Source organism: Zea mays, chromosome 9, assembly GCF_902167145.1.
Source record: "Zea mays cultivar B73 chromosome 9, Zm-B73-REFERENCE-NAM-5.0, whole genome shotgun sequence".
NCBI lineage: Eukaryota > Viridiplantae > Streptophyta > Magnoliopsida > Poales > Poaceae > Zea > Zea mays.
In genome coordinates, this window is record NC_050104.1 from 116,976,595 (window position 1) to 116,999,396 (window position 22,802).

At 43.8% G+C, this 22,802-nt stretch overlaps 1 pseudogene; it reads left to right on the plus strand.

Annotated features, from left to right (window-relative positions):
* Positions 1-15,951: 15,951 nt before the first annotated feature.
* LOC109942602 (uncharacterized) overlaps positions 15,952-22,802 on the plus strand; it is a 51,775-nt pseudogene continuing 44,924 nt past the window's right edge.

Below are 22,802 nucleotides of genomic sequence, written 5' to 3' on the forward strand. Positions count from 1 at the left end.
ATGCTTCTCGAAATCTTAGTCATATACCTCTAACTATTTGCAAAAAGACTTTGAAAAGAATTTCCAAAAAGATTTGCAAAAACAAAACAAGTGGTGCAAGCGTGGTGCAAAATGTTAAAAGAAAGAAAGCAATCCATGCATATCTTATGAAAGAATTGGTTTAATTCCAAGCAACCTTTGCACTTACCTTATGCAAACTAGTTCAATTATGCACTTACATATTTGCTTTGGTTTGTGTTGGCATCAATCACCAAAAAGGGGGAGATTGAAAGGGAAATAAGGTCAAACCTTTTCCTAAATGATTTTGGTGGTTGAATTGCCCAACACAAATAATTGGACTAACTAGTTTGCTCTAGATTATATGATCTACAGGTGCCAAAGGTTCAACACAAACCAATAAAAAGATCCGAGTTAGGGTTCAAAAGAAAGGAGCAAAAGAAACCGAAGAGAACCCTGGTCTGGCGCACCGGACTGTCTGGTGTGCCATCGGACAGTGTCCGGTGCACCAGGGTGGATCGACCTCAAACTCTTCACCTTCGGGTTTCTCCAGGCGCACTCCGCTATAATTCACCGGACTATCCGGTGTGTCACCAGACTGTTCGGTGCACCAAGCGGAGCAACGGCTATCAGCGCAACGGTCAACTGTACAGTGCCCTGACAGAGCTACAATTCACTGCAGAAGTCAGAGCAGGCGCTAGAGGCGCACTGGACAGTGAACAGTACCTGTCCGGTGCGGCACCGGACTGTCCGGTGCACCAAGATGTCAGAGCTCCAACGGTCGAAACCGTCAGAACCCTAACGGTTGGGTGACGTGGCTGGCGCACCGGACAGTGTCCGGTGGCGCACGCCCATCGACAGCAGCCCAACCCCAATGGTTGGTTTGGTGGTTGGGGCTATAAATACCCCTAACCACCACCATTCTAGGGATCCAAGTTTTTCAGCCATTGCATTCAATACAAGAGCTCTATATTTCACTCCAAGACACAAACAAGAGATCAAATCCTCTCCCAAGTCCAAAATCACTCCAAACACTTAGTGACTAGTGAGAGAGATTTTCGTGTGCATTTGAGTTCTTGTCGCTTGGATCGCTTTTCTTCTTCCCCATTCTTGCTCTCAACACCTTTGTAATCAAAGCAAGAGACACCAAGTTATGGTGGTCCTTGTGGGGTCTAAGTGACCCATTTGATTGAGGAGAAAAGCTCACTCGGTATAGGTGACCGTTTGAGAGAGGGAAAGGGTTGAAAGATACCCGGTCTTTGTGACCACCTCAACAGGGAGTAGGTTTGCAAGAACCGAACCTTGGTAAAACAAATCACCATGTCATCCGCTTCATTTGCTTGGGATTTGTTTTTGCCCTCTCTTTAGGACTCGGTTTTATTTCTAACGCTAACCCCGACTTGTAGTTGTGCTTAAAGTTTATAAATTTCAGATTTGTCTGTTCACCCCCCTCTAGGCGACTTTCACATAGCTCACAGTCTTCAGGGCAACAGCAGAGCTCCTTCAGGCCACCAGCTCCAAGGGGCAGAGGCGGCAGGGGCTTCGGAGGAAGATATGGGGATCAGCCCAGGAAACTCTATTGCTTATTCTGTGGTGAAGACAAGGGCCACACTACAAGAACATGCCAGGTCACCATTCAGAGGCAAAAAGAGATTGTCGAAGCAGAAGCGCGGCAGAATCAGCCGAAGTAGGTTTTACATACTGCTTCGTGCTACTCTCCCTATATACCAGAATACGTGGGTAATCAACCTGCAACTTCTGTTGCTTCGGCAAGTCATTCACAAGCTTCCTGGCCCCAGCTCCCACTACCAACACCATTGCCACCTACTCATACCCGAAGCCAGCAGCCAGAAGGGCACCAGAACGCCCAACAGCAGCGCGACTTCAGGGAGGAGTCCGAAGCTTGTACAGTCAATAGCACTGTACCAGAATCGAAGCATATATACTGAGGAATATCCTACTTTCAATGTACTTTTATCTTTTATGCCATTTTATTTTTTGTGTGAGAAACAAGTAATGAAGAACTTAATTTTAGTTTTTTGTAATAATTGTGCCTGCACCGGAGTGAAATATATCTTCCTCATGGATTTATGAAGCTTGAAAGACGTGTCTAAGAAAGCGGAGTAAAATTCCGAAGCTCAAAAGTCGTTCCTAAAGGAATGCAGAGCCAAAAATTATGACCCGAAGCTGCAAAAAAGTCGTTCCTAAGGGAGCGCACCGTAAGTTTTCTGCTCAAAAGTCGTTCCTAAGGGAATGCAGAGCCAAATGCCACCGAAATAGAAGGTGAAGAAGCTCAAAAGTCGTTCCTAAGAGGATGAAGAGCTTAAATGCCACCGAAATAGAAGGTGAAGAAGCTCAAAAGTCGTTCCTAAGGGGATGCAGAGCTTAAAGACTCAAAAGTCATTCCTAAGGGGATGCAGAGTCGTGCGTTACAGTGTGGGCGCGTGAGTGTGTATTGTCGACATCACCATCATTTTGCATCATAACATCATATCATTTCGCATAACATTACATCATACATCATATCGCATTAACGACACAAAAATTGAATACGAAGCAAAACTTCGGCAAGCGCTTCATCAAAATGAAAATGTGCTTCGGAAAATACAATTTTATCATACTTGCCATAGAAGGGCTTTATTTACGAAGCATGAAAAGAAGGGAAGGTGTTTTTTCACTGAAGGCTCAAAAACGGTATGTGTGCAAATTTCATGCATCGTAAAGAGATATATTACAATAATTTACATGTCACATCAATTGTTCCATACATCAAATATTACAAAGTATTCTTACAATAAAGTTACAAGGTATTATCACAATAGTCTACTCTTCTCTAAAGATCTTTTCTGTAGCTTTGTTTAATAATTTATCGACAACTTCGTCGATAATAGAATTTGAAATGCTTATAACATCTAGTGCTTCTTTCATCTCTGGATCAGCCAGGGGGTCATATGGCTCTGGTAGCGGTGATAGCTCAGCTGTAGTAGGTAAACTATTAGTTCGAAGCTATAAAGTAAGTACAGAAGTTAAAATTTAAAAACCATACATATATGCCTTTCACGTTCAGCGGCCTCTTCAGCCCGCCTAGCTTCTTCTCGGGCGTCATCAGTGTCTTTTTCATTCTTTTTTATAATTTCGCTGGCCAATTCTCGGCCACCATTTACCCAGACATCAGAATAAAACCTTCCACCCACTAAAGATGCTTCAGCTGAAGGGTCCTTCGTGTCGTCTACGGAGAAGGCAGCTTCGGCCTGAGCTGCAGTTTTCACGTGATCGCATCTAGCCTTCTCCAGCATAGCTGCGACTCCCCGGGCGCCGGAGAAAGCACAAATGTCTCCACGATCATTCAGAATTTCCTCAAAAGCTTCGGCTTCCCCGCTTATCCATTCAATAACGCCTTCGAGGTCGCCTCGAATGAAGTTCTCCTCAGAGTAGGCACCTACCTTTGCAAAGTTGTTTTTCAAATTTTTCACGCAATCCAAGGATTTTTCGAAGCATCTTTCCTTGGATTCACGAAGCTCCTCAATATTTTTCTCAAGCCTGGCCTTCCACCATTCACTTATTTCTTGGCTAGCCTTTGCAACTTCACAATTTTCTTTGGCTTCGTCCAGTTGTTTCCGAAGGTCTTCAACCTCGGCTTTTTGCGCTTCGGCCTGAGCACTGTATTTAGCTTCGTCTTCTTTCATTTTACTCACCAATGATATTATAGTTTTGTCTTTCTCCAAACCTTTGTTTCTCAGCTCAATTACCTCTGAGCGAAGGTTACTGAGAGCTATTGTACAGCTTTCGTCTTCGGCGCTTTTTTAAGCCCTCAAAGCATTGCTAAGAATTAAGCCCTGAAAGAAAAAGAAAGAATTAAGCATAACAATGAAATATTTCAATTTAAAACTTTAAAGTCAACAATTTCTGTACCTTTATACTATTGTATGCAAGGCTATCGACAAGATCATCCTTCGACATGGCCGAAAGGCCTTCTTCAAGTTTCGAAAATCCCATACTTTTGCCCATCTCCCGGCAAACAGATATTTCTTTGTTGTCCGGGAGACAGTATAGGAAGTCATCTTCGTCAGTGCCATTGAACACTAACGCCCCCTTCGGATATTTAAGTTTCTGGGCATAGTGTCTGGCCTCTAAAATTTCTTCTTTGGATAATTTTTTCCCCGAAGCATGTCGGATAATGTAATCAATATCTTTGGCCAGAGTTTCGGGGGCAGGAGATTTTGCTTTTTCTATCATACCTTGCCCCGCCGCCAAGTCGGTATCTGAAGTTTGTTGGTCAGCTTTATCCTCAGGCGCGGCAGCCTTCGTCTCAATAGGCACTGAAGGCCTAGCTTAGGCTTCGGCCTGGACTTCGACAACTTCGGCAACTTTCTTAGCAGGAGCAGGGCTCAAGGCCTTTGTGGTCTCCATGACAGCGTCTAGCACGCTGGCCATCCTCCTTCTCTTGGGAGTTGCGGCAGGAGCATTTTGCACTTTCAGCAATTCTGCCTTTGCTGGTGGGCTCAGAATTTCTAGCATTTTCATTGATTTTTCCAATTTTGGTTCTTCGGATACATCATCTTTGGCTTTGGCTGGCCCATCTGTAGGCACCTTCGGTGCTACAATCGATTCTTCAGCACTCTGCACGGTGGGAGCAGCTTGTTTTGCTTCAGTAGATGAAGAGGTCCTTTCACCAAATTCAGGCACTACAGCCGGTTCAATATATCGCAACCGATGGGTCAGAACCTTCATTTTCTTGCCCTTTAACACAGCAGTGGTGGCCGAAGCGGCAGTTTTTCTCTTCTTTCCTTGCCTTCGCAATGGGTAGTGATAATCAGGGTATACGAAGCCAATTGCATCGAACACCCTGTTCAATCTTTTCTTACCCCGACCCCCGAAGGCTGCAAACAAGGCATCATCTTCGGCCTTCGAATATGTCCTAAGCAGCTCATCGCTGGTAGCTTCAATGCATTTCAACCAGTCATCGTTTGGTTCGTCAAACTTCTCTCTGAATCCGAAGGTATATTTCAATCAAACCAGGCCACCTTCACTGGATTCAGCAGTAGTCTCCTTCGGCACTTCCCAGCTATCTAGAAGTGGCCACACCCTATAGGCTATGTGCTCTTGGATTATATCTCTTGTGCCAATGAAGGCACAAACATTGCTAAAGGCCTTCTAGCATGCTTCGATGTCACCTTCAATAGCCACCTTCGGCCTTCGGAGACCGAAGCAAGACCAGATGGGGCGCTGGATGATTTCTTTGATATCCTTCCTTTCAATCAGATCATTTTTAACATAAAACCACTCCTCCATCCAGGCCCCGGGCCATCTTTTCCGGTATGTTGGTACCGGGTAGCTTGCATTAGAGCGAGCAATGAATCCGTAACAACCGAAGTTGTTGTGGTACTGTTCCTTGCTGGTAGCCTTCGTCTCGTATAATAGCTCGTGCATATTGCAGAAGCACTTCGCGCTCGACTCCAGCCCCTGGCTTCTTACAGCCCAGACAAACATCCCCATCCTAATTATAGCTTTGGGGGTAATCTGATGAAGAAAGATCTAGAATATCTTTAACACTTCAACCACAAAATTGCTCAACGGGAACCGAAGGCCTGCATTCAAGAAGCTTCGGTAAATAACAACTTCATTTTCCTCAGGAGCAGGTGAGAGCACCTAGAGGGGGGGTGAATAGGTGATCCTATAAAAACTTGAAACTTAATGCCACAAAAACTTGATTAGGAGTTAGCACAATAAAGCCAAGTGGCTAGAGAGGAGTTCTTGCAAAACACAATAACCACAAGAATATCAACACAGATAGGCACATTGGTTTATCCCGTGGTTCAGCCAAGTCCAACACTTGCCTACTCCACGTTGTGGCGTCCCAACGGACGAGGGTTGCACTCAACCCCTCTCAAGCGGTCCAAAGACCCACTTGAATACCACTGTGTTTTGCTTTGTTTACTATATCCCGCTTGCGAGGAATCTCCACAACTTGGAGCCTCTCGCCCTTACAATTTGATGTTCACAAAGAAGCACGGAAGTAAGGATGTGATGAGCAACACACACAAGACACAAAATCAGAGCACAACACGCACACAAGTCACAACTCGAGCTCACAACACAACCCGAAGAGTTCTCTACTCAAATGGAGATCTAGTTGCTATCACAAAGAATCAAATGCGCGGAATTGGAGTCTTGGTGCTTAGGAATGCTTAGAGAATGCTTGATTTCTTCCTCCATGCGCCTAGGGGTCCCTTTTATAGCCCCAAGGCAGCTAGGAGCCGTTGAGAGCATTCCAGGAAGGCAATTCTTGCCTTCTGTCGCCTGGCGCACCGGACAGTCCGGTGCACCACCGGACACTGTCCGGTGCGGATTTCTTTCCTATTCTGGCGCAGCCGACCGTTGGAGTCTTGGAGCCGTTGGCGCACCGAACACTGTCCGGTGCCCCCTTCTGACCGTTGGCTCTGCCACTCGTCGCGCGCGGATTATGCGGCCGACAGTTGGCCCGGCCGACTATTGGCTCACCGGACAGTCCGGTGCACCACCGGACAGTCCGGTGATTTATAGCCGTATGCCGCCGCCGAAACCCGAGAGTAGCCAGTTCGCCAGAGCCAGCCTGGCGCACCGGACACTGTCCGGTGCACCACCGGACACTGTCCGGTGCACCACTGGACAGTCCGGTGCACCCAGACTGCGCAGAGTCTTGGCTGCTCAGCCAAGTCTTTTCCAAGTTGGTTTTTTTCTGTTTCTAGAACTTAGACACAATACATTAGTCTCCAAAACAATGTACTAAGTCTTAGAAACATACCTTTACTCTTGATTTGCACTTCTCAAGTCTTTGGCACAAATATTACTCAAAGCATTTGTGTGTAGCACTTAATCACCAAAATCTTATAGAAATGTCCCAAGGGTACATTTCCCTTTCAATCTCCCCCTTTTTGGTGATTAATGCCAACACAACAAAAAACAACTAAAAGAAGTGCAACATCAATGCAAATGAGAGCACAAATTTATTTTGATTCAAATTTGGCATATTCGGATCATTCTTTGCCACCACTTGGTTTTGTTTTTGCAAATCGACCTCAATTTCCTATCTCTAAGTCAAACTCACTTGTTGAGACATAAAGAGAGTTGTTCCAGGAGAAATTGATCAAAGATTTCAAAAACTTCCCCTTTTTCCCATAATCAACCATTCTCCCCACAAGAGGCCAACTTTTGACAAAAGAGACAATAAGAGAATTTTGACAAACCAAAAGCTCTATTCTACTATTTTCAAAATTCTCTATTCTACTATTTTCAAAATTCTCAAGTGGTAGCTGATCCATTTATTGCTTTGGCCTTATTTTCTCCCCCTTTGGCATCAAGTACCAAAACAGGATCAATCTTGGCCCTTAAACCCCATTGCCTCACCAAAATCTTCAACTAAGAGTAAAAAGGCAATAAGAGCATGGAGATGAACTTGGAATAAGTTACCCTCTCATCGGAGTGCAGTGGAAGTCTTGCATGGTCCAAGTCCACCTTTTCCCTTTCAAACCTCCTTTGAGACTAAAGTAAGAACACTCAAGCACATGTTTAGTCTCAAAGAATCAAGTTGTAGCACAACTCCCCCTAAATAAGTGCATCACTCACACATGGACTTTTGAGGTTCGGGGAATGTTTGTACAACTTGAACACTATAAATAAACAATAATATGCATAAAGGAACATGATCAAAGGCATAAAACACATGTATGCTATAAATCAAACCAAGTTCCGCGAATCTAAGACATTTACCTCACTACGCAGCCTGCAAAAGGTCTTCTCATCTAGAGGCTTGGTAAAGATATCGGCTAGCTGGTTCTCGGTGCTAACATGAAACACTTCGATATCTCCCTTTTGCTGGTGGTCTCTCAAAAAGTGATGTCGGATGTCAATGTGCTTTGTGCGGCTGTGTTCAACAGGATTATCCGCCATGCAGATAGCACTCTCATTATCACATAGGAGTGGGACTTTCCTCAGATTGTAGCCAAAGTCCCTGAGGGTTTGCCTCATCCAAAGTAGTTGTGCGCAACACTGTCCTGCGGCAACATACTCGGCCTCAGCAGTGGATAGGGCAACGGAAGTTTGTTTCTCAGAACTCCATGACACCAGGGACCTTCCTAAGAATTAGCACGTCCCCGATGTACTCTTCCTATCGACCTTACATCTAGCATAGTCGGAGTCTGAATATCCAATCAAGTCAAAGGTAGACCCCTTTGGATACCAGATCCCGAAGCAAGGCGTAGCGACTAAATATCTAAGAATTCGCTTCACGGCCACTAAGTGACACTCCCTTGGATCAGATTGAAATCTAGCACACATGCATACACTAAGCATAATATCCGGTCTACTAGCACATAAATAAAGTAAAGACCCTATCATAGACCGGTATGCCTTTTGATCGACGGACTTAACTCCTTTGTTGAGGTCGACATATCCATCGGTTCCCATTGGAGTCTTTGCAGGCTTGGCGTCCTTCATCCCAAACCGCTTTAGCAAGTCTTGCGTGTACTTCATTTGTGAGATGAAGGTGCCATCCTTGAGTTGCTTCACTTGGAACCCCAGGAAGTAGTTCAACTTGCCCATCATCGACATCTCGAATTTTTGTGTCATCACCCTGCTAAACTCTTCACAAGACTTTTGATTAGTAGAACCAAATATTATGTCGTCGACATAAATTTGGCACACAAATAAGTCACCATCACATGTCTTAGAGAAAAGAGTTGGATCAGCTTTCCCAACCTTGAAAGCATTAGCAATTAAAAAGTCTCTAAGGCATTCATACCATGCTCTTGGGGCTTGCTTAAGTCCATAGAGCGCCTTAGAGAGCTTACACACGTGGTTGGGGTACCGTTCATCCTCAAAGCCAGGGGGTTGCTCCACGTAAACCTCCTCCTTGATTGGCCCGTTGAGGAAAGCGCTCTTCACATCCATTTGGAACAACATGAAAGAATGGTGAGCGGCATAGGCTAACAATATGTGAATTGACTCTAGCCTAGCCACAGGAGCAAAAGTCTCCTCAAAGTCCAAACCTGCGACTTGGGCATAACCTTTGGCCACAAGTCGAGCCTTGTTCCTCGTCACCACCCCGTGCTCGTCTTGTTTGTTGCGAAACACCCACTTGGTTCCCACAACGTTTTGCTTGGGACGAGGCACCAGTGTCCAAACTTCATTTCTCTTGAAGTTATTGAGCTCTTCCTGCATGGTCAACACCCAGTCCGGATCTAGCAAGGCCTCTTCTACCCTGAAAGGCTCAATAGAAGAGACAAAAGAGTAATGCTCACAAAAATTAACTAATCTAGAGCGAGTAGTTACTCCCTTGCTAATGTCACCCAAAATCTGGTCGACGGGATGATTCCTTTGAATCGTCGCTCGAACTTGAGTTGGAGGGGCTTGTGGTGCTTCTTCCTCCATAACTTGATCATCTTATGCTCCCCTTGATCACACGCCTCTTCTTGATGAACCTGTTCATCGTCTTGAGTTGGGGGATGCACCATTGTTGAGGAAGAAGGTAGATCTTGCTCCTTTTGTTCCTGTGGCCTCACTTCTCCAATCGCCATGGTGCGTATTGCGGCCGTTGGAACTTCTTCTTCATCTACATCATCAAGATCAACAACTTGCTCTCTTGGAGAGCCATTAGTCTCATCAAATACAACGTCGCTAGAGACTTCAACCAAACTCGATGATTTGTTGAAGACCCTATACGCCTTTGTATTTGAGTCATAACCTAACAAAAACCCTTCTGCAGCTTTGGGAGCAAATTTTGAATTTCTACCTTTCTTCACCAGAATGTAGCATTTACTCCCAAAAACTCGAAAATACGAAACATTGGGTTTGTTACCGGTTAGAAGCTCGTATGATGTCTTCTTGAGGAGGCGATGGAGATAGACTCGGTTTATGGCGTGGCAAGCCGTGTTCACAGCTTCCGACCAAAACCGCTCGGGCGTCTTGAATTCTCCAAGCATCGTCATCACCATGTCTACGAGCGTCCTGTTCTTCCTCTCTACCACACCATTTTGCTGTGGTGTGTAGGGAGCGGAGAACTCGTGCTTGATTCCTTCCTCCTCAAGGTACTCTTCTACTTGAAGGTTCTTGAATTCGGACCCGTTGTCGCTCCTTATCTTCTTCACCTTGAGCTCAAACTCATTTTGAGCTCTCCTTAGGAAGCGCTTGAGGGTCCCTTGGGTTTCTGTTTTATCCTGCAAAAAGAATACCCAAGTGAAGCGGGAAAAGTCATCAACAATAACAAGACCATACTTACTTCCTCCTATGCTTAGATAGGTGACGGGTCCGAAGAGGTCCATATGAAGCAGCTCCAAAGGTCTTGATGTGGTCATCACATTTTTGGTATGATGAGAGCTTCCCACTTGTTTACTTGCTTGACAAGCTGCACAAGGTCTATCTTTTTCGAAGGTTACATTTGTTAGACCTATTACATGTTCTCCCTTTAGAAGTTTGTGAAGGTTCTTCATCCCCACATGTGCTAAGCGGCGATGCCACAGCCAGCCCATGCTAGTCTTAGCAATTAAGCATGCATCTAGATCGGTCTCCTCTTTTGCAAAATCAACTAAGTAGAGTTTGCCGTCTAATACACCCTTAAAAGCTAATGAACCATCACTCCTTCTAAAGACAGACACATCTACATTTGTGAATAAGCAATTATATCCCATATTACATAATTGACTAACTGACAAAAGATTATATCCTAGCGACTCTACTAAAAATACATTGGAGATAGAGTGCTCATTTGAGATGGCAATCTTGCCTAAACCTTTAACCTTGCCTTGATTCCCGTCACCGAATATGATTGAGTCTTGGGAATCCTTGTTCTTGACGTAGGAGGTGAACATCTTCTTCTCCCCCGTCATGTGGTTTGTGCATCCGCTGTCGATAATCCAGCTTGATCCCCCGGATGCATAAACCTGCAAGGCAAATTAGGCTTGGGTCTTAGGTACCCAACTCTTGTTGGGTCCTACAAGGTTAGTAACAATAGTCTTAGGAACCCAAATGCAAGTTTTGTCTCCCTTGCATTTTGCCTCTAATTTTCTAGAAATCACCTTCTAATCCTTTCTACAAATTGCAAAGGAAGCATTGCAAGCATGATAAATTGTAGAAGGTTCATTAATTTTCCTAGGAACATGAACATTTCTCCTAGGCACATGGTTAATGACATTTCTCCTAGGCATATCTCTACCATGCACATAGGAAGAACTTGAAGCAAACATGACATTTGAATCATTACAACTCCTATGAACATTTCTAAAATATCTCTTATCACCATAAATGAAAGCATGATTCTTTTGACTACTATTAGTAATCGTAGCCTTCCCTTTCTCCTTGGCGGGAATGGGGGCCTTATGACTTGTTAAGTTCTTGGCTTCCCTCTTGAAGCCAAGCCCATCCTTAATTGAGGGGTGTCTACCAATCGTGTAGGCATCCCTTGCAAATTTTAGTTTATCAAATTCACTTTTGGTAGTCTTAAGTTGGGCATTAAGACTAGCCACTTCATCACTTAATTTAGAAATCCAGACTAGGTGTTCACTACAAGCATCAACATTAAAATCTTTACACCTATTGCAAATCATTACATGTTCTACACAAGAGGTTGATTTATTAGCCATTTCTAACTTCGCATTCAAGTCATCATTGATACTCTTTAAGCTAGAAATAGATTCATGGCATGTAGACAATTCACATGAAAGCATTTCATTTCTTTTAACTTCTAAAGCAAGAGAATTTTGTGCACTTACAAATTTGTCATGCTCTTCATATAAAAGATCTTCTTGCTTTTCTAAAAGATTATTTTTCTCATTCAAAGCATCAATTAATTCATTGATCTTATCAATTTTAGTTCTATCTAGGCCTTTGAATAAACATGCATAGTCTATTTCATCATCACTAGATTCATCTTCACTTGAAGAAGCATAAGTAGTATTGTTTCGAGTACATACCTTCTTCTCCTTTGCCATGAGGCATGTGTGATGCTCGTTGGGGAAGAGGGATGATTTGTTGAAGGCCGAGGTGGCGAGTCCTTCATTGTCGGAGTCGGACGACGAGCAATCCGAGTCCCACTCCTTGCCAAGATGTGCCTCGCCCTTAGCCTTCTTGTAATTCTTCTTCTTTTCCCTCTTCTTCTCTTGTTCCTGGTCACTATCATTATCAGGACAACTAGCGATAAAATGACCAATCTTACCACACTTGAAGCAGGAGAGCTTTCCCTTTGTCTTGCTTTTGTTGGGATGCTCCTTGCGACTTTTAAGCGCCGTCTTGAAACGCTTGATGATGAGAGCCATTTCTTCCTCGTTAAGCCCGGCTGCCTCAATTTGTGCTACCTTGCTAGGTAGCGCTTCCCTGCTACTAGTTGCCTTGAGAGCAATGGCTTGAGGCTCATGGATTGGGCCATTCAACGCATCATCAACGTATCTTGCCTCCTTGATCATCATCCGCCCGCTTACAAACTTCCCAAGTATTTCCTCGGGCGTCATCTTGGTGTACCTAGGATTCTCACGAATATTGTTTACAAGATGTGGATCAAGGACAGTGAAGGACCTTAGCATTAGGCGGACGACGTCGTGGTCCGTCCATCGCGTGCTTCCATAGCTCCTTATTTTGTTGATGAGGGTCTTGAGCCTGTTGTACGTTTGGGTTGGCTCCTCCCCCCTGATCATCACGAACCTTCCTAGTTCGCCTTCCACCAACTCCATCTTGGTGAGCATGGTGACGTTGTTCCCCTCATGCGAGATCTTGAAGGTGTCCCAAATCTGCTTGGCGTTATCCAAGCCGCTCACCTTATGATATTCATCCCTGCACAGTGATGCTAAAAGGACAGTAGTAGCTTGTGCATTTTTGTGAATTTATTCATTTATAAACATGGGACTATCCTTACTATCAAATTGCATTCCATTTTCTACTATCTCCCATATACTTGGATGGAGAGAGAATAGGTGGCTACGCATTTTGTGACTCCAAAATCCGTAGTCCTCTCCATCAAAGTGAGGAGGTTTACCGAGGGGAATGGAAAGCAAGTGAGTATTAGAGCTTTGCGGAATACGGGAATAGTCAAAAGAAAAGTTTGAATTGATCATTTTCTTTTTCTCGTGGTCGTCGTCGTCCTGTTGGGAAGAGGAAGATTCGTCGCTGTCGTAGTAGACTATCTCCTTGATGCGCCTTGTTTTCTTTTTCTTCCCGTCTTTTCTTTTGTGGCTCGAGCCCGAGTTAGTAGGCTTGTCATCTTTTGGATCGTTGACGAAGGACTCCTTTTCCTTATCATTGACCACCATTCCCTTGCCCTTAGGATCCATCTCTTCGGGCGATTAGTCCCTTACATGAAGAGAACGGCTCCGATACCAATTGAGAGCACCTAGAGGGGGGTGAATAGGTGATCCTGTAAAAACTTGAAACTTAATGCCACAAAAACTTGATTAGGAGTTAGCACAATAAAGCCAAGTGGCTAGAGAGGAGTTCTTGCAAAACACAATAACCACAAGAATATCAACACAAATAGTCACAGTGGTTTATCCCGTGGTTCGGCCAAGTCCAACACTTGCCTACTCCACGTTGTGGCGTCCCAACGGACGAGGGTTGCACTCAACCCCTCTCAAGCGGTCCAAAGACCCACTTGAATACCACGGTGTTTTGCTTTGTTTACTATATCCCGCTTGCGAGGAATCTCCACAACTTGGACCCTCTCGCCCTTACAATTTGATGTTCACAAAGAAGCACGGAAGTAAGGATGTGATGAGCAACGCACACAAGACACAAAATCAGAGCACAACATGCACACAAGTCACAACTCGAGCTCACAACACAACCCGAAGAGTTCTCTACTCAAATGGAGCTCTAGTTGCTATCACAAAGAATCAAATGCGCGGAATTGGAGTCTTGGTGCTTAGGAATGCTTAGAGAATGCTTGATATCTTCCTCCATGCGCCTAGGGGTCCCTTTTATTGCCCCAAGGCAGCTAGGAGCCGTTGAGAGCATTCCAGGAAGGCAATACTTGCCTTCTGTCGCCTGGCGCACCGGACAGTCCGGTGCACCACCGGACACTGTCCGGTGCGGATTTCTTTCCTATTCTGGCGCAGCCGACCGTTGGAGTCTTGGAGCCGTTGGAGCACCGGACAGTCCGGTGCCCCCTTCTGACCGTTGGCTCTGCCACGCGTCGCGCGCGGATTACGTGGCCGACCGTTGGCCCGGCCGACTGTTGGCTCATCGGACAGTCCGGTGCACCACCGGACAGTCCGGTGATTTATAGCCGTACGCCGCCGACGAAACTCAAGAGTAGCCATTTCGCCAAAGCCAGCCTGGTGACCGGACAGTCCGGTGCACCTAGACTGCGCAGAGTCTTGGCTGCTCAGCCAAGTCTTTTCCAAGTTGGTCTTTTCCTGTTTCTAGCACTTAGACACAATACATTAGTCTCCAAAAAATGTACTAAGTCTTAGAAACATACCTTTACTCTTTATTTGCACTTCTCAAGTCTTTGGCACAAATATTACTCAAAGCAATTGTGTGTAGCACTTAATCACCAAAATCTTATAGAAATGTCCCAAGGGTACATTTCCCTTTCAGCAGGGGCAGTGTTGTCTCCTCCAACCCTCACAATAGACATGTCGCGAAAATATCTCTCTCTCATGGTGTCAATATGACTTTGCTTGATGGTCGATTTTCCGAAGATGGTATGGCTTGGCCGCCAGGGCCGGTCCTCTGAATCTTCGTCTCCACTCTCCACATCATAACTATCACTATCATCAGAATCTTCAGACAAACCCTCCATTATCTTCTTAGTAATTTTCTCTGTATTCATCTTTGCCATAGACTCATAAAACTAGGCAATAAAAGGATCTGCAACTTTCTTCTCTTCATACAGCTTCTTCTCCTCAGTTATCTTCTTCTCCTCAGTCATCTTCTTCTCCTCAGTCATCTTCTTCTCCACAGATATGGAACAAGCACGTCTTTAAACCGAAGCTTGAAAATCAGGCGAGAGCTGTTAAGCGAGAATTAAAAATTTGAGAAAATAACGCAAGCAGCAGAAATGGCGTATCAAATGCTGCCACTGCGGGTTCCTATTTATGCGCCTAGCGCTTTGCAACTTGGCGGGCCCCGTTTGTCATTGACTTTCGCTATTCTAGCGAAGGGAAGCTGTTTTTTCGGACCTTCGACTTAAGGCCTTCGTTCACGTCGCATTCTGAATTCGTTGTTATAACAAATTAATACTACGAGGGGCTACTGTTGGGGGCCTTCATCTTCCGAAGGTCCTCAAAAACACAACTAACATGTTTTCCAAGTATAATACATTCACAGGGACTTTCGGCCTCGGAATGAAGCTATACACAATATGAAAAGTGTGGTCTGGGAGAAGGATGAACCAGTTCCGAAGCTACGCGTGAAGAACCTTCGGCTCAGCAGTGGAAAATGAAACCGACTTAAAGAGGAAAAGGCCATTTAATCCTCGATAGATTGTCCTTAAGTCAATAGTAAATATCAAGGGCATGGATGTAATTTTACACAGGCCGCGTCCTGTGCCTATAAATAGATGAACAGTGACATCGTACTGTTCACGCTGACTTGTACTCATTCGCATGTCACTCTTGAGCTCACACCTTCTGTCAAGCCGAAGGTATAAATGTAATTTACTGTTATTTATGTTTGTCCATGATATGATAATGATAATATAAAATAATATATTGATTCAATATGATTGTTTATGTTATTGTTCATGTTCTATATGCCTTTGCCTTTCATTATCACATACTGAGATGATGAAGGTACGTCCTTCATAACCTTCATCTGGAGATCATTATGTCCTAAGGGAGATAATGCTTTGAAGGACGAAGGTCTTTAATCATTAACATTTTGTGTTGCCTTATTCTTAACTCATAGCATTTGAGAACAAGTCCCCAACAGAATATATCTTATCTTATTGCCCATTAAATAATCATTCATCAGATACGTGCTCATGGGCTCATGGGCATTGCAACTATTCTTGATCCTCGATTCAAAACTACAGTCCTGTTGATCTGTTATGAGGACTTACTTGGTGTGTTCGGTAGTGAATGTGAAGATAGAGTTGCTAATGTGAAGAACTTGCTAGCTGATTTGATGAATGAGTACCATATAACTGAGAATATTGAGAACAATGAGTCATCAACACCATCAGTTGGAAACAGTGATGACTTCTTATCTGACATTAGTGCTCGTATTGCAAGTAGAAGGCCAACAAGCATGGGGCTCAAATCTGATCTAGACCAGTACTTGGATGAGGAAATGGTGAACATGCAAACCAAAAACTTCAATGTTTTAGATTGGTGGAAGGTAGTTGGAACTCGGTTTCCTATTTTAAGAAGGATTGCAAGAGACATATATGTTATCCCTATTACAACTGTTGCTTCAGAAGCTGCTTTCAGCACTAGTGGTAGAGTACTTAGTGAGCATCGCAGTAGGCTTACTTCGAAGATGTTGGAGGCTCTCATGTGTTCTCAAGATTGGTTTCGGAACAAATACAAAGGTATATCTGGAATGTGTTAATTTGTGCATGTTATTTTGGCAAATTGTAATGTTATGGATATAAACTAATTTATTTATGCTTTACAGTTGATGAGAAAACTAAACAACCTACCACCTTTTGGTCCTGTCTCCAAGACATGCAAGAGGGCCTCCAGGTGATTTCATGTTCAACAATATTTTTCTTTCTTTATGTACTCTATATCTTGATATTTGATAAATAACTCATGTGCTTTCTTTCGTCAATATGAACTTGCACTTTGACATTTTCATTTCAAGGATTTAGGTGGCGTTAACCTTTTGGCTGTTGACATAAAGTGAACAAGTCAAGTACAAGTATCAATTGACATGAACCTTTTAGCTCTCATGAACAATTGATATGGATCTTTTGGTTCTCATGTTATTACTCAATGGTGAACTTGTAATGAACTTGTAACAGATGTGCTTTTGGGAGCGATTTTCACATCTGCTGATGTGCACCTATGTTGTAAGCATATTGTATGTGTTGATTTGGAACTTTGAATGTTTAATGTGGTGAACTAGTCAAGCCATGCTAGGGGTGGTGGACACTAACTGGATATTAATCTAGCTGTGAACATCTGATGTCTGATGTGATCAATGGTGTTATGATTTGTGAAACGCTTAACATTGACCACTCTATCAGTCTTATTGTTGATGTTTCTTATGTATTATTGCCTCAATCTTATGCTTGTTATATTCTATTGGTTGTTGAGCATGGGTAGCCCGCGGGTACCCGCCACCCGTGCGGGTACGGGTTTGGGAAACAATCGATACCCGACAACGGGTACGGGTTTCTTAGCGGGCGTAGTTTATCCTAACGGGCACGGGTTTGGGTAAGCAATACCCTGCGGGCACGTGCTCGTTGCCATCTCTAGAGTTACACCTTCAGGTCCAAGATGAGTGTTGGTCATGTCAATGTCATAGACGGTATCAACGTTGCCTTGGAGATCTGTATACCTTCATCCTATTGTGTCTCCTCTCCTCTTTGAGGAGTCGAACTGATTGAGCTATAAACCGAAGTGTTAGTGCTTGTCGGCATAGATTCATTAGGCCTACCGGCATGGCCACAACCATGGAGAGGGTTTGTGCCCCTGATTAGGGCATGTATTTGATCCTAACTTGGTCACTTTATCGAGTCCAAGGACACATCTAACATTCTCCCCTTTTATTTCTGGCTTGCTTTGTTCTTGACTCCCTATGCTCCACCCTTTGATAAATCAATATCAAGCACAATGTATTACCTAGACCAATTATATGTCACCAAATTCATTGACTATAGCATGTCTCTTTATCTTAAGGTGGGGTAATCTTTTTAACCTTGTGAGATGTTTATCTGATAGCCTCTTGATCTAAAGTCATAGGATTTCCTTTAATCCCGTGTCAGCTACAAGCTATCTAAACACACAAGGTAGAAAGCCTTTTGTGAGCGAATCAGCTAACCTCTTATAGGTTCTTATATGCTCAACTTTAATAGTTTGATTGTGGACCTTCTTCTTAACAACATAATGCTTGGTGTCAATGTGCTTGATAGCCTCACTTAACTTGTTGGAGGAGTAAAATACTAATGGCTCATTGTCCTAGTATATATTTAGTGGGTTTTTATGTTATCAATCATGATTAAGTTGGGTACAAGTTTCTTTAGCCACATTGCATGTCCAGTTGCCTCATATATTGTCACAAACTTAGTGTGCATTGTCATCAATGCAATGACTACATGTTTGTAGCTCTTCCTAGAAATAGCCTGTTGGGGGCCTTCGTCCTCCGAAGGTCCTCAAAAACACGATTTAACAATGTCTTTTAAGTGTGACATATGAACAGGTACCTTCGGACTCGGGTTAAAAGTATGCACAATGTGAAGAGCATGGTTATGACGAAAGCTGGTGTTGCTCCGAAGCTACGAGCAAAGGAGCTTCGGCTAAATGGTGGAAAAAGGAACCGACTTAAAGGGGAAAAGGCTATTTAGTCCTCATATAGTTGTCCATAAGTCAATAGTAAATATGAAGGGCATGAATGTAATTTCTCACAGGCTGCATCCTGTGCCTATAAATAGATGAACAGTAGCCCCGTACTGTTCACGTTGATTTGTACTCGCTCGTGCATCACGCTTGTACTATTTCCTTCTATCAAGCCGAAGGTATAAATGTAATTGTACCTTATTCATGTTTATTCATGATCATATAATATAAGATGAGTTAATAATGTTACATAATCATTCATGTTGTTTCTTATGTTTTACATACTTCTCCTTTCATTAATGTATACTACAATGATGAAGGTATGTCCTTCATGACCTTCGTCTGAAGATCATTATATCCTGAGGGAAATAATGCTTTGAAGGACGAAGGGCATTAACCTTTAATATTTTGTGTTGCCTTGTTCTTAACTCATAGCATTTGAGAACAAGTCCCCAACATTGGCGCCCACCGTCCGGTGACCTCATTCGACCACCTTCGGCAAGTTCTGACCTTCGTCATGCCACCGAAGAAAGCTTCAGCGCCAGGGGCTGCTGCACTGCAGCCACTGGACCCAAACCAGGAAACTCTTTCTCTTCGAGAAGCTCGAAGCCAGAAGAGGAAGGCCACCAGTCCAACACTCCAGGAGGAGGAGTTGGACCAAGAGATCAGGGACATGGAAATCATCCATCAACAAGTGCAAAGGAAGAAGGAGAAGATGGCTCGGCTGGCCGATCTTCAAAGGAAGATCGACAAAGCTACTGAAGAAGTGCGTCATCTTGCTCAAGATGAGCAAGACCGAAGGCCCCAACACAGGGAGCTTCGTCAGGAAGGTTTATTCAACGAAGATGGATGGTATGATGAATTTAATCATGATAACTTTACTTTTGATGATGCTTCTCCCTTGGCAGCAGAACTGCAGGCTATCCCATGGCCGCAATCTTATAAGCCACCTCAGCTACCAATGTACGACGGGCACTCAGACCCAAAACAATTTCTGATGAGCTATGAGGCAACAATATCCTCTTATGGAGGTAATACAGCTGTCATGGCTAAGTCCTTCGTCATGGCAGTCCGGAACATGGCCCAGACATGGTATTCTTCTCTTCGGCCAGGGACAATCACATCGTGGTAGAAGCTCAAGGACATGCTGGTGACCAGTTTCCAAGGCTTTCAGACGAAGCCAGTCACGGCTCAGGCCCTGTTCCAGTGCATGCAAGACCATGAGGAATACCTTCAGGCATATGTCCGAAGGTTCTTGCGACTGAGGGCACAAGCGCCTACAGTGCCTAATGAAATTGTCATTGAGGCCATGATCAAGGGTCTTCGGCCAGGACCTACTGCTCAATATTTCGCCAGAAAGCCCCCACAGACCCTGGAGAAGCTGCTTCAGAAGATGAATGAGTACATTTGGGCTGACAACGACTTCCGCCAAAGAAGGGAGGAAGCTTACAGATTCTCTGAGCTGACCAGGGGCTTCGGAGGACGAATCCACCCGAGGCATGTCAGGTCGATCCACAGCTCTAGTCAGAACGACGACAAAGGGAGCCAGCTTCAGAGGTCACAATACACCTCACAATCTTCGGGGCAACAACAAAGCTCTTTCAGGCCACCAGCTCTAAGGGGCAGAGGCGCCAGGGGCTTCGGAGGAAGATTTGGGGATCAGCCCAGGAAGATCTACTACTTATTCTGTGGTGAGGACAAAGGCCATACTACAATAATGTGCCAAATTACTATTCAGAAGCAAAAGAAGATCGCAGAAGCCGAAGCTCGGCAGAATCAGCCAAAGTAGATTTTGCACACTGCTTCGTGCCACTCTCCCAACATAACAGAGTATGTGGGCAATCATCCCACAGCTTCTGTTGCTTCGGCTAGCCACTCTCAGGCTTCCTGGCCACAACTCCCACCCCCACCACCACTACAGCCGACCTATTCTCGAAGCCAGCCAGAAGGGCGCCAGTACTCTCAACAGCAACGTGAAGTCAGGGAGGAATCCGAAGCTTGCACAGTCAACAGTACTGTGCCAGAATCAAAGCACATTTATTGAGCGATATCCTACCTCTGAAATACTTTCATGTTCTATGTCATTTTGTTTTTCAATAAGGAACAAACAATGTAGAACTAGTTTTAATTTCTTGTAATAGTTTCACGTTTATCAAAATGAAATATATCTTCTTCAAAGAATTACGAAGTTCAAAAATTGTCGAAGCTCAAAAGTCGTTCCTAAAGGAATGCAGAGCTAAAAATCGCAGTGAAAGTTTCGCCGAAGCTACAAAAAGTCGTTCCTAAAGGAGTGCAGCGTAAGTTTTGCCGAAGCTACAAAAAGTCGTTCCTAAGGGAGCACAGTGTAAGTTTCCTGCTCAAAAGTCGTTCCTAAGGGAATGCAGAGCCAAATACCGCCAAAATATAAGGCGAAGAAGTTCAAAAGACGTTCCTAAGGGGATGCAGAACTTATACCGCCGAAATAGAAGGCGAAGAAGTTCAAAAGACGTTCCTAAGGGAATGCAGAACTTACACCGAAAAATAAACGGCAAAGAGATACCAATCGTTCCTAAGGGGACGCAGAGATTGTGTGTTTCAGTGTGGGCGTGTGGGTGTGCATCTTCGACATCAGCATCATTCTTTGCATCATATCATCACATCATCTCGCATAGCATCACATCATACATTATATCGCACCAATGACACGAATTGGATACGAAGTTGATCTTCGGAGAATGCTTTAAAAAAATGAAAATCTGCTAAGGCACAAAGTAAGCTGAGAAATACAGCTTCATCAGCTCTGTCGCAAAAGAAGGGATCTCTTGTTTACGAAGCTTGGATGTTCTTACGAAGCATGGATATTTTCACGAAGCTTGGATGTTATTATGAAGCATGGGTATTTTCACGAAGCTTGGATGTTCTTACGAAGCATGGATATTTTCACGAAGCATGGATCTTTTTTCTTTACGAAGCATGAAAAGAAGGGAAGGTGTTTTTTCGCCGAAGGCTCAAAAACGGTATGTATATAAAAGTTTCATGCATCGCAAAGAAGTGATTACCAAATAATTTACATATTAAATTCAAAGATATACACATCGAATATTACAGTCTTATTACGGCAAAGCTACATTGATCATCAAAAATTGTTTTTACAATAAATACTAGTCTTCTTTCAGGATCTTCTCCTCAACTTCATTTAGCAACTTGTTAACGACTTCGTCTACGATAGATTCGGCCATATTGATGATCTCCAGTGCTTTCTTCGTTTCTGGGTCGGCCAGGGGATCGAATGGTTCCGGTGGCGGAGATAATTCAGCTACAGTGAAAAAATTAATTAGTCCGAAGCTACGAAAACAGATTCCGAAGCTCAGTATCAAATGATATTACCTATACGTTTTTCACGCTCAGCAGCTTCTTCAGCTCGTCTTGCTTCAGCTCGGGCCTCATGGATGTCTTTTTCACTTTTCTTCATAATTTCATGAGCCATTTCTCGGCCACCATTCTCCCACACATCATTATAAAATTTTCCGCCCATCAAGGTTGCTTCAGCTGAAGGATCCTTCGTGACGTCAGTGGAGAAGGCAGCTTCGACTTGGGCCATGGTTTTAATGTGATTGCACCCCGCATTCTCCAAGATAGCTGAAATCCCACGCGCACTAGAAAATGCACAAACATCCCCTCGATCACTTAAGATTTCTTCGAAGCTATCAGCCTCCCGACTTATCCATTCGATAACGCCTTCAGGGTCGCCTCGTATGAAGTTTTCTTCGGTAGAATAACGTCCACATTAGCGAAGCTAGTTTTTATTTACTTCACACATTCCAAGGATTTTTCAAAACACCTTTCCTTGGATGTGCGAAGTTCTTCAACAGTTTTATCCAAATAGTTCTTCCAATATTCGTTGATCTCTTGGTTAGTTTCTGCGAGTGCGCATTTTTGTTTGGCTTCTGCTAGCTGTTTCCAAAGGTCTTCAATTTCATTCTTTTGAATTTCAGCTTGAGCCTTGAAACTAGCTTCATCTTCTTTTACTTTGTCTACCAGTGAAATCAAGATTTTGTCTTTTTCAAGACCTTCATTTCTTAGTTCGATTACCTCTGAACGAAGGTTGTTCAGAGCCATCGTATATCCTTCTTCCTCAATGTTTTTCTGAGCTCTGAGCGCATTGCTAAGAATTAAGCCCTGCAACAGGAGGACATAATTAAGTATGACAAATAAGATATTTCGCTTTCAAATACAAAATTAGATCTTATACCTTCATGCTATTATACGCTAAGCTGTCAGCAAGCTCATCCTTCGATAAGACTGAAAGGCCAACTTCCAGCGTCGGGAATCTGATGCTTCTCCCTATCTCCCGGCAAA